General features: G+C 32.9%; 2 pseudogenes; one reads left to right on the top strand and one right to left on the bottom strand.

The window, feature by feature from the left end:
* Nucleotides 1-2,395: 2,395 nt before the first annotated feature.
* LOC119568927 lies at nt 2,396-4,101 on the bottom strand (annotated as a pseudogene).
* A 3,218-nt stretch (nt 4,102-7,319) lies between these two features.
* Nucleotides 7,320-8,883, top strand: LOC119568928 (annotated as a pseudogene).
* The last annotated feature ends 1,142 nt before the right edge of the window (nt 8,884-10,025 follow it).

Below are 10,025 nucleotides of genomic sequence, written 5' to 3'. Positions count from 1 at the left end.
CACCACACACACACACACCCAAACACACACACACACACACACACACACCACACACACAAAAAAAAAAAAAAAAAAAAAAAAAAACAACACACACACAAACACACACCACACGCACGCACACGCACACACCACACACACACACACACACACACACAACACACACACACACACACACGCATGCACACACACAAACTTGTTTCAAATGATATGTTATTTAACAGTTACATTTGAAACTTACAAACGGTATCATTAGGAAAGGATTGCAAACGAATTCTTGTTTGTTACCCTGTCACTCTCTTTTTTACTTCGCCTTAAAAACCGAAAAAGCAAATAATGACGGCCTAATTGCTGAGTTAACGTCTTCCGAAAAAAGACCGCGAGCTATAGGAACGGCTAGCGAAGAGGGAAATGTCCCGAATTATGTCGGGCAGAATCTGAAAAGAGAGAGAAAAAATGCCCAAAAACTTAATAAACTTCTTAACAAGTCTATGCATAATATTAGAAAAAAGTGGCTGCATCATCACTGGAATTACCAAGCAATTAAAGGGATGTACATTTGGTATACAAGTAACAAAAATAAACTTGTTGACATTGAGGCTTATTTGAAGCTATCACTTGCTAGCTACTAGGCATTCCAAGGCAAGTATTCTTACAGCAGCTCAAAAGCAAATGCATTTATTCAAACAAATGACCAAGAAAAGCAGCAGAAATAAGCAAGAGCACTAGACTACAGTGATCACAGATATGCCAAGTCTTTGGTTAAGCAACCCACCCAGCAACTTAGTGGGCAAAGTGAGATTCTTCCTTTCCATCTCCCCAATCCCTTGCTTCTTGTTGTCATGAGAGGCTTGGGATATGAAGACCGAGGCCCGGGGATCACCCCTGCCTTGAACCTCAGCCCTTGCCTTAATAAATTTTGTATGATCTTTTCTTCTTCCCCTTTCCTTTTCCTTCTCATCTTCATCCCTTCTGTCCACTTATCCTAATCATAAACTTATTTTTACCCTTTTCACTACAATACTTTATCATAATGCTAAACTTTGGGACTTTGCCCATAAGCCCCACCCTGTCCCTGTATTTTGAATATGCCACTAATGCCAGAAAATTTTAAATAAATAATAAGTCACTACACTTGTCACCCTTTTCTTTTTGTTATCACATACTTTTTTCAACATCATCATACTGCCTTAATAAAATGTGGTTTTGATCTATTCATGATTATCTGGCCTGCATACTGTATATTTTAAGGTGAAATATAGCCCCTAGGGTAAATTAAGTCAGCCTTGTAATGGACTCCTTGGTGACTAAATGTTTCTGAGGCCATTTGTCTGTGAACATTAATAAAAAAAGAGCATGTATTCTATACACAAATTATATATTGTTTCTGTAATACTTCCCTATACTAAAATTAGCCAGAGTATTAATTTATTTATTTCCTGAAAATGTTCTACTCATCAACATCTAAGGTCATTAGCAGCATTTAACTAGAGTAATTTCAGACTTGATAGCATCCATTCTCATCTCAACAATACAGTACTTGTTTCATATATGTTATTTCTTCATGAAGAGTTATTCTGTTTCAAACACAATTTTTTTTCTTTCTTTTATTGCAAACTAAATGTTTTGGAAATTAATTAGGAGCTGCATTTTACTTATTCTTATTTTATATTTTGAAGAAAAAACAATGTTGCATGCTTTAAACTTTTTATTGGTAGAAAAAATAGCTGATGAATGCTGTTCATTTTTGTTTACATAGAACTTTCAGATTTGGAGGGGAAAAAAAAAAAACGAACATACATCAACATGTCTGAAATCTTGTCAACTAACATTAAAACAACTGAAGCTCACAAACCTAACATAGTAGATTAATAAACCATTGACAATGGATATACCAGAAATGAACAAGCAAAAATTAAATGCTTTAGAAAAACAGAACAAGCTGAGGCAATAGATTTACCTGAATGGAAAATGTTTGTCACAAGGAAATTAAATTTTTCATATGAAATAGGTTATATTCCTCTTAAATTTGTTGTTCATTTTGGCACTTGGATTTGATAAATTTCAGTATAAAAGGCACTTTTATGATCTCAATTTGTAACAACTAATTAGACTATTTGTTGGTGTATCACGAGATTCACTGTAAACAAATTATAATTATCAAGAAAAGTTACAATTATAAAATGTACATAATCAAATATCTCTCACAGGAAAATAAAAAAATATTATAATATGTTACTACAGAGTCCAACCCATCTGTAAACTGCAGTGCTTCCAAAATGATACTTTCAATTGACTTTATTTATAATTTTACTTATAAGAATATATTTATTCACTGCAGTTCTGTGTGTTCAGATCTATCATTTTATTTAAACTTTACTTAACCCATAATATCTTTTTTAATTTCCAATTTATATTTCTACCACAAGCTTGCAGGCTCACCAAAGGAATCCCATCCACTTTTAAACCTTGCTTAATATATATATATAATGAATCTGGCTGATGCAAGCTACTATTCCCACCACTGAAGATGTATTTCATTGCTATATAATCCATCTTGAGCTTTAAGCTAGATAACCTACTTATAGTATGGCACTCAAAAAAAAAAAAATCTATAAGTACACATTATTACTCCCCATTGTAAACTTCGTATCGTAGCTCAGTTAAATGGTCGTTGATTTCTTCTACAACGTGTCCCAGCTCGGCTCTAATTTCCTTTTCTTTCATCTTTTCCAATTCGCTTTCACTGCACTCTGTAACCATCTGTCGTGCAAGCTGCAGGTGAGCGGTCTGTAAAAGGGGGAAAGCTGATGAAGACAATACAACCTAATTTTCAAAGCATTATGATCTAGTTTCCCTTCTTCATTTACTATGATCAACTTCAGAATAATTACATCTGAAGATCATATATACAGATTTGGATGTTCTTTCCCAAACATATTACACTGATATATCTAAGCCATTAGGTTTATCCATTAAAAAAAAAACAATTAAATAACTACACTATTTGTGAAATCCCAAATTTGATACTTCCATTGATGAAATGTTAGTCTCTAAATACACTGACTTACCAACTCTAACTTCTTTTTTTCACATTCTTGAACTGCTAGAATTGTATCTGCAACAGCAGCATTACCGCTAGCTCTAAGGTTCTTCTCAATAGCTATGATATCCACTGATATTCTCTTGAATTCTTGTGTGACATCATGAACCAGCTGCCGAAAAGTGGAAAGTCGTAGTTTGGACTTGTACTCAAATATATCTTGTGCCCCCTGCAAAAGTGATATGTATAGTACTTTCATATCAGAGTGATCAACTTTCAAGATTTTGATAAACCTGTAATTTTGTCTTCATCAATCACTTTCCATAATGAATAAAATGTTTATTGTACAAACACAAGTGAAAGTAATAAAATTTCATATCAAATATTTATTCCTTAGATGGGAATCACAGTGTATCTTCATCATTGAGGCAATACAAAAATATCCAGAGTTGAAATCAGACTTGATTTGAACTTCACTTGGACAAAAAACATCCATCTCCTTCTTCATTATCCAGAATCCAAAGAACCAAGCTATACACAATTAAAGTTTCTAAAGGACTCCAATATTTACCTATACCTGTGGATAACTGTCAGAATATTAAAAAGCCCTCAAGTCATTAAAATCACACTAGCATTCTGATAAAATTGATGGCTAATATTTCAAATATTAGTAAAGTATATATTAATTATTATATCTTACTATAGAGTCTGTTCCAATAGTCCATCCATATTTTCACAAAAATAATAACATGTAAACAAAAGTATAAATACATGCACATACACATAGTATAAATCATTAACAAAGTACTTTGACTTAAAAAGACATACATATATGAGAGTTCATCTGTCCTCTCAGCACCGACTTACTCTTCAAAGAGTCTGTAAGTATGAACACGCTGCTCCTGTAGCAAGTTAAACTTGCAAATTTCGGAGGCAACTGTGTTCTCCCGCATTACTGATTGATCTGTAGAGAAATAATGCCTAAGTAAAGTTTGTAGTAGATCATGATTGTTAAATGAATAATAAAGTGAACACACTATTGAGATTATTGGGAAATCCATACTTGAGCTCTGATCTTATACCTAGCTGTAAAAGACACTGATGATTTTGTAAATTATTTGCATAAAAAAGAAGTAGGAAATAAATATATATATATTAAATATGGCTAAAACACCTGTGCATCCTCCACAGGCCTGTGTGTAATTTTTTGGTAAGATAAAGCTTGCAGACATCTCTAGCAATTTATCATCAAATGAGCCCAAGATCTTTATTTTCATAGTCTTTCACATATCTTTCTTGCAGTGATCACTTGACACTGTACCATTATCAGATTGGAAATATCTTGTAGGCATTCTATCACAGATCATATTAAGATTGAAAAGGATCTTGATAGAACACAGCCAATGCAAATGGGAGAGAATGAGGTTAATGTTTAAGACACTTACTGTGGCTTTCAAAACCTCTTGCATGTAATTATACTGACTGTATTCTACCTAAATCTACTAGAAACCTGCTATGATATGTGGCAGAGGGCTAACAATCTTGAGTCCAAAATAATGGTAGTATAGTGTAGAGTGCTTGCCGCTGCTTCATGATGTATATACTGTGACTGTCAGTTGGCCTTTCCAAGAGTGTCAAAAGGTGCCAAGATCGCAGCAAACTATACAAATAAAACAACAAAGGATAGAACAAGAAAACACATGAATATGCCTATATTCCTGTTTTCTTGTTCTTTGCTTCACTGATTTATTTCCAATTTGTTCAACATGAATCCTATGCTATTTAAGGCCATTGACAGACAGGTTGTCATCTTATTAACAAACACAATAAAAAATCATTTTGAAAGATAAATGCAGATTAATTAGGTTGATCTAACTATTCAGAATAGGACCACGCTGAAACAAAGAAAAAATGCAATATATTTTATTACATATAAAAGGATAATCTGCAAAAAGGAAAAGAGGTATGCCCATACTAGCTTTTCAAAATCTGCAAATTTATGCATGTGATGCCATGGTCAACAAACCTCCTCCAGACACCCCCTGGCATGGTTCTTGGTGACTTCTCGTGAAATAAGGCAGCAGTCCAAGCTATACCTTGCCAGAATGTATGTGACAGTGATAGATGGCCTTTGAGTGCATGCAAAGCATTAATTTTTAGTCCTATTCTTGAAAACTACTTTGCATAGGGTGAGCAGAAACCCTCTATTTAAAGAAAAACATACAAACTTCCTGGTTATGTTATCCCATGATCAACTGGAAATCTATGGCAGCAGGAATGAATATACTTATTTCCTATCTCTTTCTATGTTTATGTGTCTATACGACTTATTTATTCATTTTTTTGCCCAATTCAAATGAAATATAGTTTAGCAACATTAAGCAAAATAATGCACTACATACTGAAAACAAAAGAAATGGATAGTCATCCCTCCTAAATCATAATTTTTAACATTATGGGGGATTTTCAAGAGAAGGAAAACGAATTACACAAATGCATCTTAGAGGAAAAAGTTGCATTTAATTCCGAGTTATTCGTAGAGTCGCCAAAATTACCGGTACAATTAATTTTCTTGTTTAGCATGCTTTGTTTCATTTAAATTTCATCCTTGTCATGTTTCGGGGGAATTAAATCAACACATGTATGTGGTTGTACATAATATATGTACAACCACATACATGTGTTGATTTAATTCCCCCGAAACATGACAAGGATGAAATTTAAATGAAACAAAGCATGCTAAACAAGAAAATTAATTGTACCGGTAATTTTGGCGACTCTACGAATAACTCGGAATTAAATGCAACTTTTTCCTCTAAGATGCATTTGTGTAATTCGTTTTCCTTCTCTTGAAAATCCCCCATAATGTTAAAAATTATGATTTAGGAAGGGATGACTATCCATTTCTTTTTGTTTTCAGTATGTAGTGCATTATTTTGCTTAATGTTGCTAAACTATATTTCATTTGAATTGGGAAAAAAAATGAATAAATAAGTCGTATAGACACATAAACATAGAAAGAGATAGGAAATAAGTATATTCATTCCTGCTGCCATAGATTTCCAGTTGATCATGGGATAACATAACCAGGAAGTTTGTATGTTTTTCTTTAAATAGAGGGTTTCTGCTCACCCTATGCAAAGTAGTTTTCAAGAATAGGACTAAAAATTAATGCTTTGCATGCACTCAAAGGCCATCTATCACTGTCACATACATTCTGGCAAGGTATAGCTTGGACTGCTGCCTTATTTCACGAGAAGTCACCAAGAACCATGCCAGGGGGTGTCTGGAGGAGGTTTGTTGACCATGGCATCACATGCATAAATTTGCAGATTTTGATAAGCTAGTATGGGCATACCTCTTTTCCTTTTTGCAGATTATCCTTTTATATGTAATAAAATATATTGCATTTTTTCTTTGTTTCAGCGTGGTCCTATTCTGAATAGTTAGATCAACCTAATTAATCTGCATTTATCTTTCAAAATGATTTTTTATTGTGTTTGTTAATAAGATGACAAACCTGTCTGTCAATGGCCTTAAATAGCATAGGATTCATGTTGAACAAATTGGAAATAAATCAGTGAAGCAAAGAACAAGAAAACAGGAATATAGGCATATTCATGTGTTTTCTTGTTCTATCCTTTGTTGTTTTATTTGTATAGTTTGCTGCGATCTTGGCACCTTTTGACACTTGGAAAGGCCAACTGACAGTCACAGTATATACATCATGAAGCAGCGGCAAGCACTCTACACTATACTACCATTATTTTGGACTCAAGATTGTTAGCCCTCTGCCACATATCATAGCAGGTTTCTAGTAGATTTAGGTAGAATACAGTCAGTATAATTACATGCAAGAGGTTTTGAAAGCCACAGTAAGTGTCTTAAACATTAACCTCATTCTCTCCCATTTGCATTGGCTGTGTTCTATCAAGATCCTTTTCAATCTAATATGATCTGTGATAGAATGCCTACAAGATATTTCCAATCTGATAATGGTACAGTGTCAAGTGATCACTGCAAGAAAGATATGTGAAAGACTATGAAAATAAAGATCTTGGGCTCATTTGATGATAAATTGCTAGAGATGTCTGCAAGCTTTATCTTACCAAAAAATTACACACAGGCCAGTGGAGGATGCACAGGTGTTTTAGCCATAGTTAATATATATATATTTATTTCCTACTTTCTTTTTTATGCAAATAATTTACAAAATCATCAGTGTCTTTTACAGCTAGGGTATAAGATCAGAGCTCAAGTATGGATTTCCCAATAAATCTCAATAGTGTGTTCACTTTATTATTCATTTAACAATCATGATCTACTACAAACTTTACTTAGGCATTATTTCTCTACAGATCAATCAGTAATGCGGGAGAACACAGTTGCCTCCGAAATCTGCAAGTTTAACTTGCTACAGGAGCAGCGTGTTCATACTTACAGACTCTTTGAAGAGTAAGTCGGTACTGAGAGGACAGATGAACTCTCATATATGTATGTCTTTTTAAGTCAAAGTACTTTGTTAATGATTTATACTATGTGTATGTGCATGTATTTATACTTTTGTTTACATGTTATTATTTTTGTGAAAATATGGATGGACTATTGGAACAGACTCTATAGTAAGATATAATAATTAATATATACTTTACTAATATTTGAAATATTAGCCATCAATTTTATCAGAATGCTAGTGTGATTTTAATGACTTGAGGGCTTTTTAATATTCTGACAAGTTATCCACAGGTAGTAGGTAAATATTGGAGTCCTTTAGAAAACTTTAATTGTGTATAGCTTGGTTCTTTGGATTCTGGATAATGAAGAAGGAGATGGATGTTTTTGTCCAAGTGAAGTTCAAATCAAGTCTGATTTCAACTTTGGATATTTTTGTATTGCCTTAATGATGAAGATACACTGTGATTCCCATCTAAGGAATAAATATTTGATATGAAATTTTATTACTTTCACTTGTGCTTGTACAATAAACATTTTATTCATTATGGAAAGTGATTGATGAAGACAAAATTACAGGTTTATCAAAATCTTGAAAGTTGATCACTCTGATATGAAAGTACTAATACATATCACTTTTGCAGGGGGCACAAGATATATTTGAGTACAAGTCCAAACTACGACTTTCCCCACTTTTCGGCAGCTGGTTCATGATGTCACACAAGAATTCAAGAGAATATCAGTGGATATCATAGCTATTGAGAAGAACCTTAGAGCTAGCGGTAATGCTGCTGTTGCAGATACAATTCTAGCAATTCAAGAATGTGAAAAAAAGAAGTTAGAGTTGGTAAGTCAGTGTATTTAGAGACTAACATTTCATCAATGGAAGTATCAAATTTGGGATTTCACAAATAGTGTAGTTATTTAATTGTTTTTTTTTTAATGGATAAACCTAATGGCTTAGATATATCAGTGTAATATGTTTGGGAAAGAACATCCAAATCTGTATATATGATCTTCAGATGTAATTATTCTGAAGTTGATCATAGTAAATGAAGAAGGGAAACTAGATCATAATGCTTTGAAAATTAGGTTGTATTGTCTTCATCAGCTTTCCCCCTTTTACAGACCGCTCACCTGCAGCTTGCACGACAGATGGTTACAGAGTGCAGTGAAAGCGAATTGGAAAAGATGAAAGAAAAGGAAATTAGAGCCGAGCTGGGACACGTTGTAGAAGAAATCAACGACCATTTAACTGAGCTACGATACGAAGTTTACAATGGGGAGTAATAATGTGTACTTATAGATTTTTTTTTTTGAGTGCCATACTATAAGTAGGTTATCTAGCTTAAAGCTCAAGATGGATTATATAGCAATGAAATACATCTTCAGTGGTGGGAATAGTAGCTTGCATCAGCCAGATTCATTATATATATATATTAAGCAAGGTTTAAAAGTGGATGGGATTCCTTTGGTGAGCCTGCAAGCTTGTGGTAGAAATATAAATTGGAAATTAAAAAAGAGTATTAATGGGTTAGGCAAAGTTAAATAAAATGATAGATCTGAACACACAGAACTGCAGTGAATAAATATATTCTTATAAGTAAAATTATAAATAAAGTCAATTGAAAGTATCATTTTGGAAGCACTGCAGTTTACAGATGGGACTTGGGACTCTGTAGTAACATATTATAATATTTTTTTATTTTCCTGTGAGAGATATTTGATTATGTACATTTTATAATTGTAACTTTTCTGATAATTATAATTTGTTTACAGTGAATCTCGTGATACACCAACAAATAGTCTAATTAGTTGTTACAAATTGAGATCATAAAAGTGCCTTTTATACTGAAATTTATCAAATCCAAGTGCCAAAATGAACAACAAATTTAAGAGGAATATAACCTATTTCATATGAAAAATTTAATTTCCTTGTGACAAACATTTTCTATTCAGGTAAATCTATTGCCTCAGCTTGTTCTGTTTTTCTAAAGCATTTAATTTTTGCTTGTTCATTTCTGGTATATCCATTGTCAATGGTTTATTAATCTACTATGTTAGGTTGTGAGCTTCAGTTGTTTTAATGTTAGTTGACAAGATTTCAGACATGTTGATGTATGTTCGTTTTTTTTTCCCCTCCAAATCTGAAAGTTCTATGTAAACAAAAATGAACAGCATTCATCAGCTATTTTTTCTACCAATAAAAAGTTTAAAGCATGCAACATTGTTTTTCTTCAAAAATATAAAATAAGAATAAGTAAAATGCAGCTCCTAATTAATTTCCAAAACATTTAGTTTGCAATAAAAGAAAGAAAAAAAATTGTGTTTGAAACAGAATAACTCTTCATGAAGAAATAACATATATGAAACAAGTACTGTAATTGTTGAGATGAGAATGGATGCTATCAAGTCTGAAATTACTCTAGTTGAATGCTGCTAATGACCTTAGATGTTGATGGAGTAGAACATTTTCAGGAAATAAATAAATTAATACTCTGGCTAATTTTAGTATAGGGAAGTATTACAGAAA

Source organism: Penaeus monodon, unplaced genomic scaffold, assembly GCF_015228065.2.
Source record: "Penaeus monodon isolate SGIC_2016 unplaced genomic scaffold, NSTDA_Pmon_1 PmonScaffold_11629, whole genome shotgun sequence".
Lineage (NCBI taxonomy): Eukaryota > Metazoa > Arthropoda > Malacostraca > Decapoda > Penaeidae > Penaeus > Penaeus monodon.
This window is presented reverse-complemented; position numbering and strand designations above follow the sequence as displayed.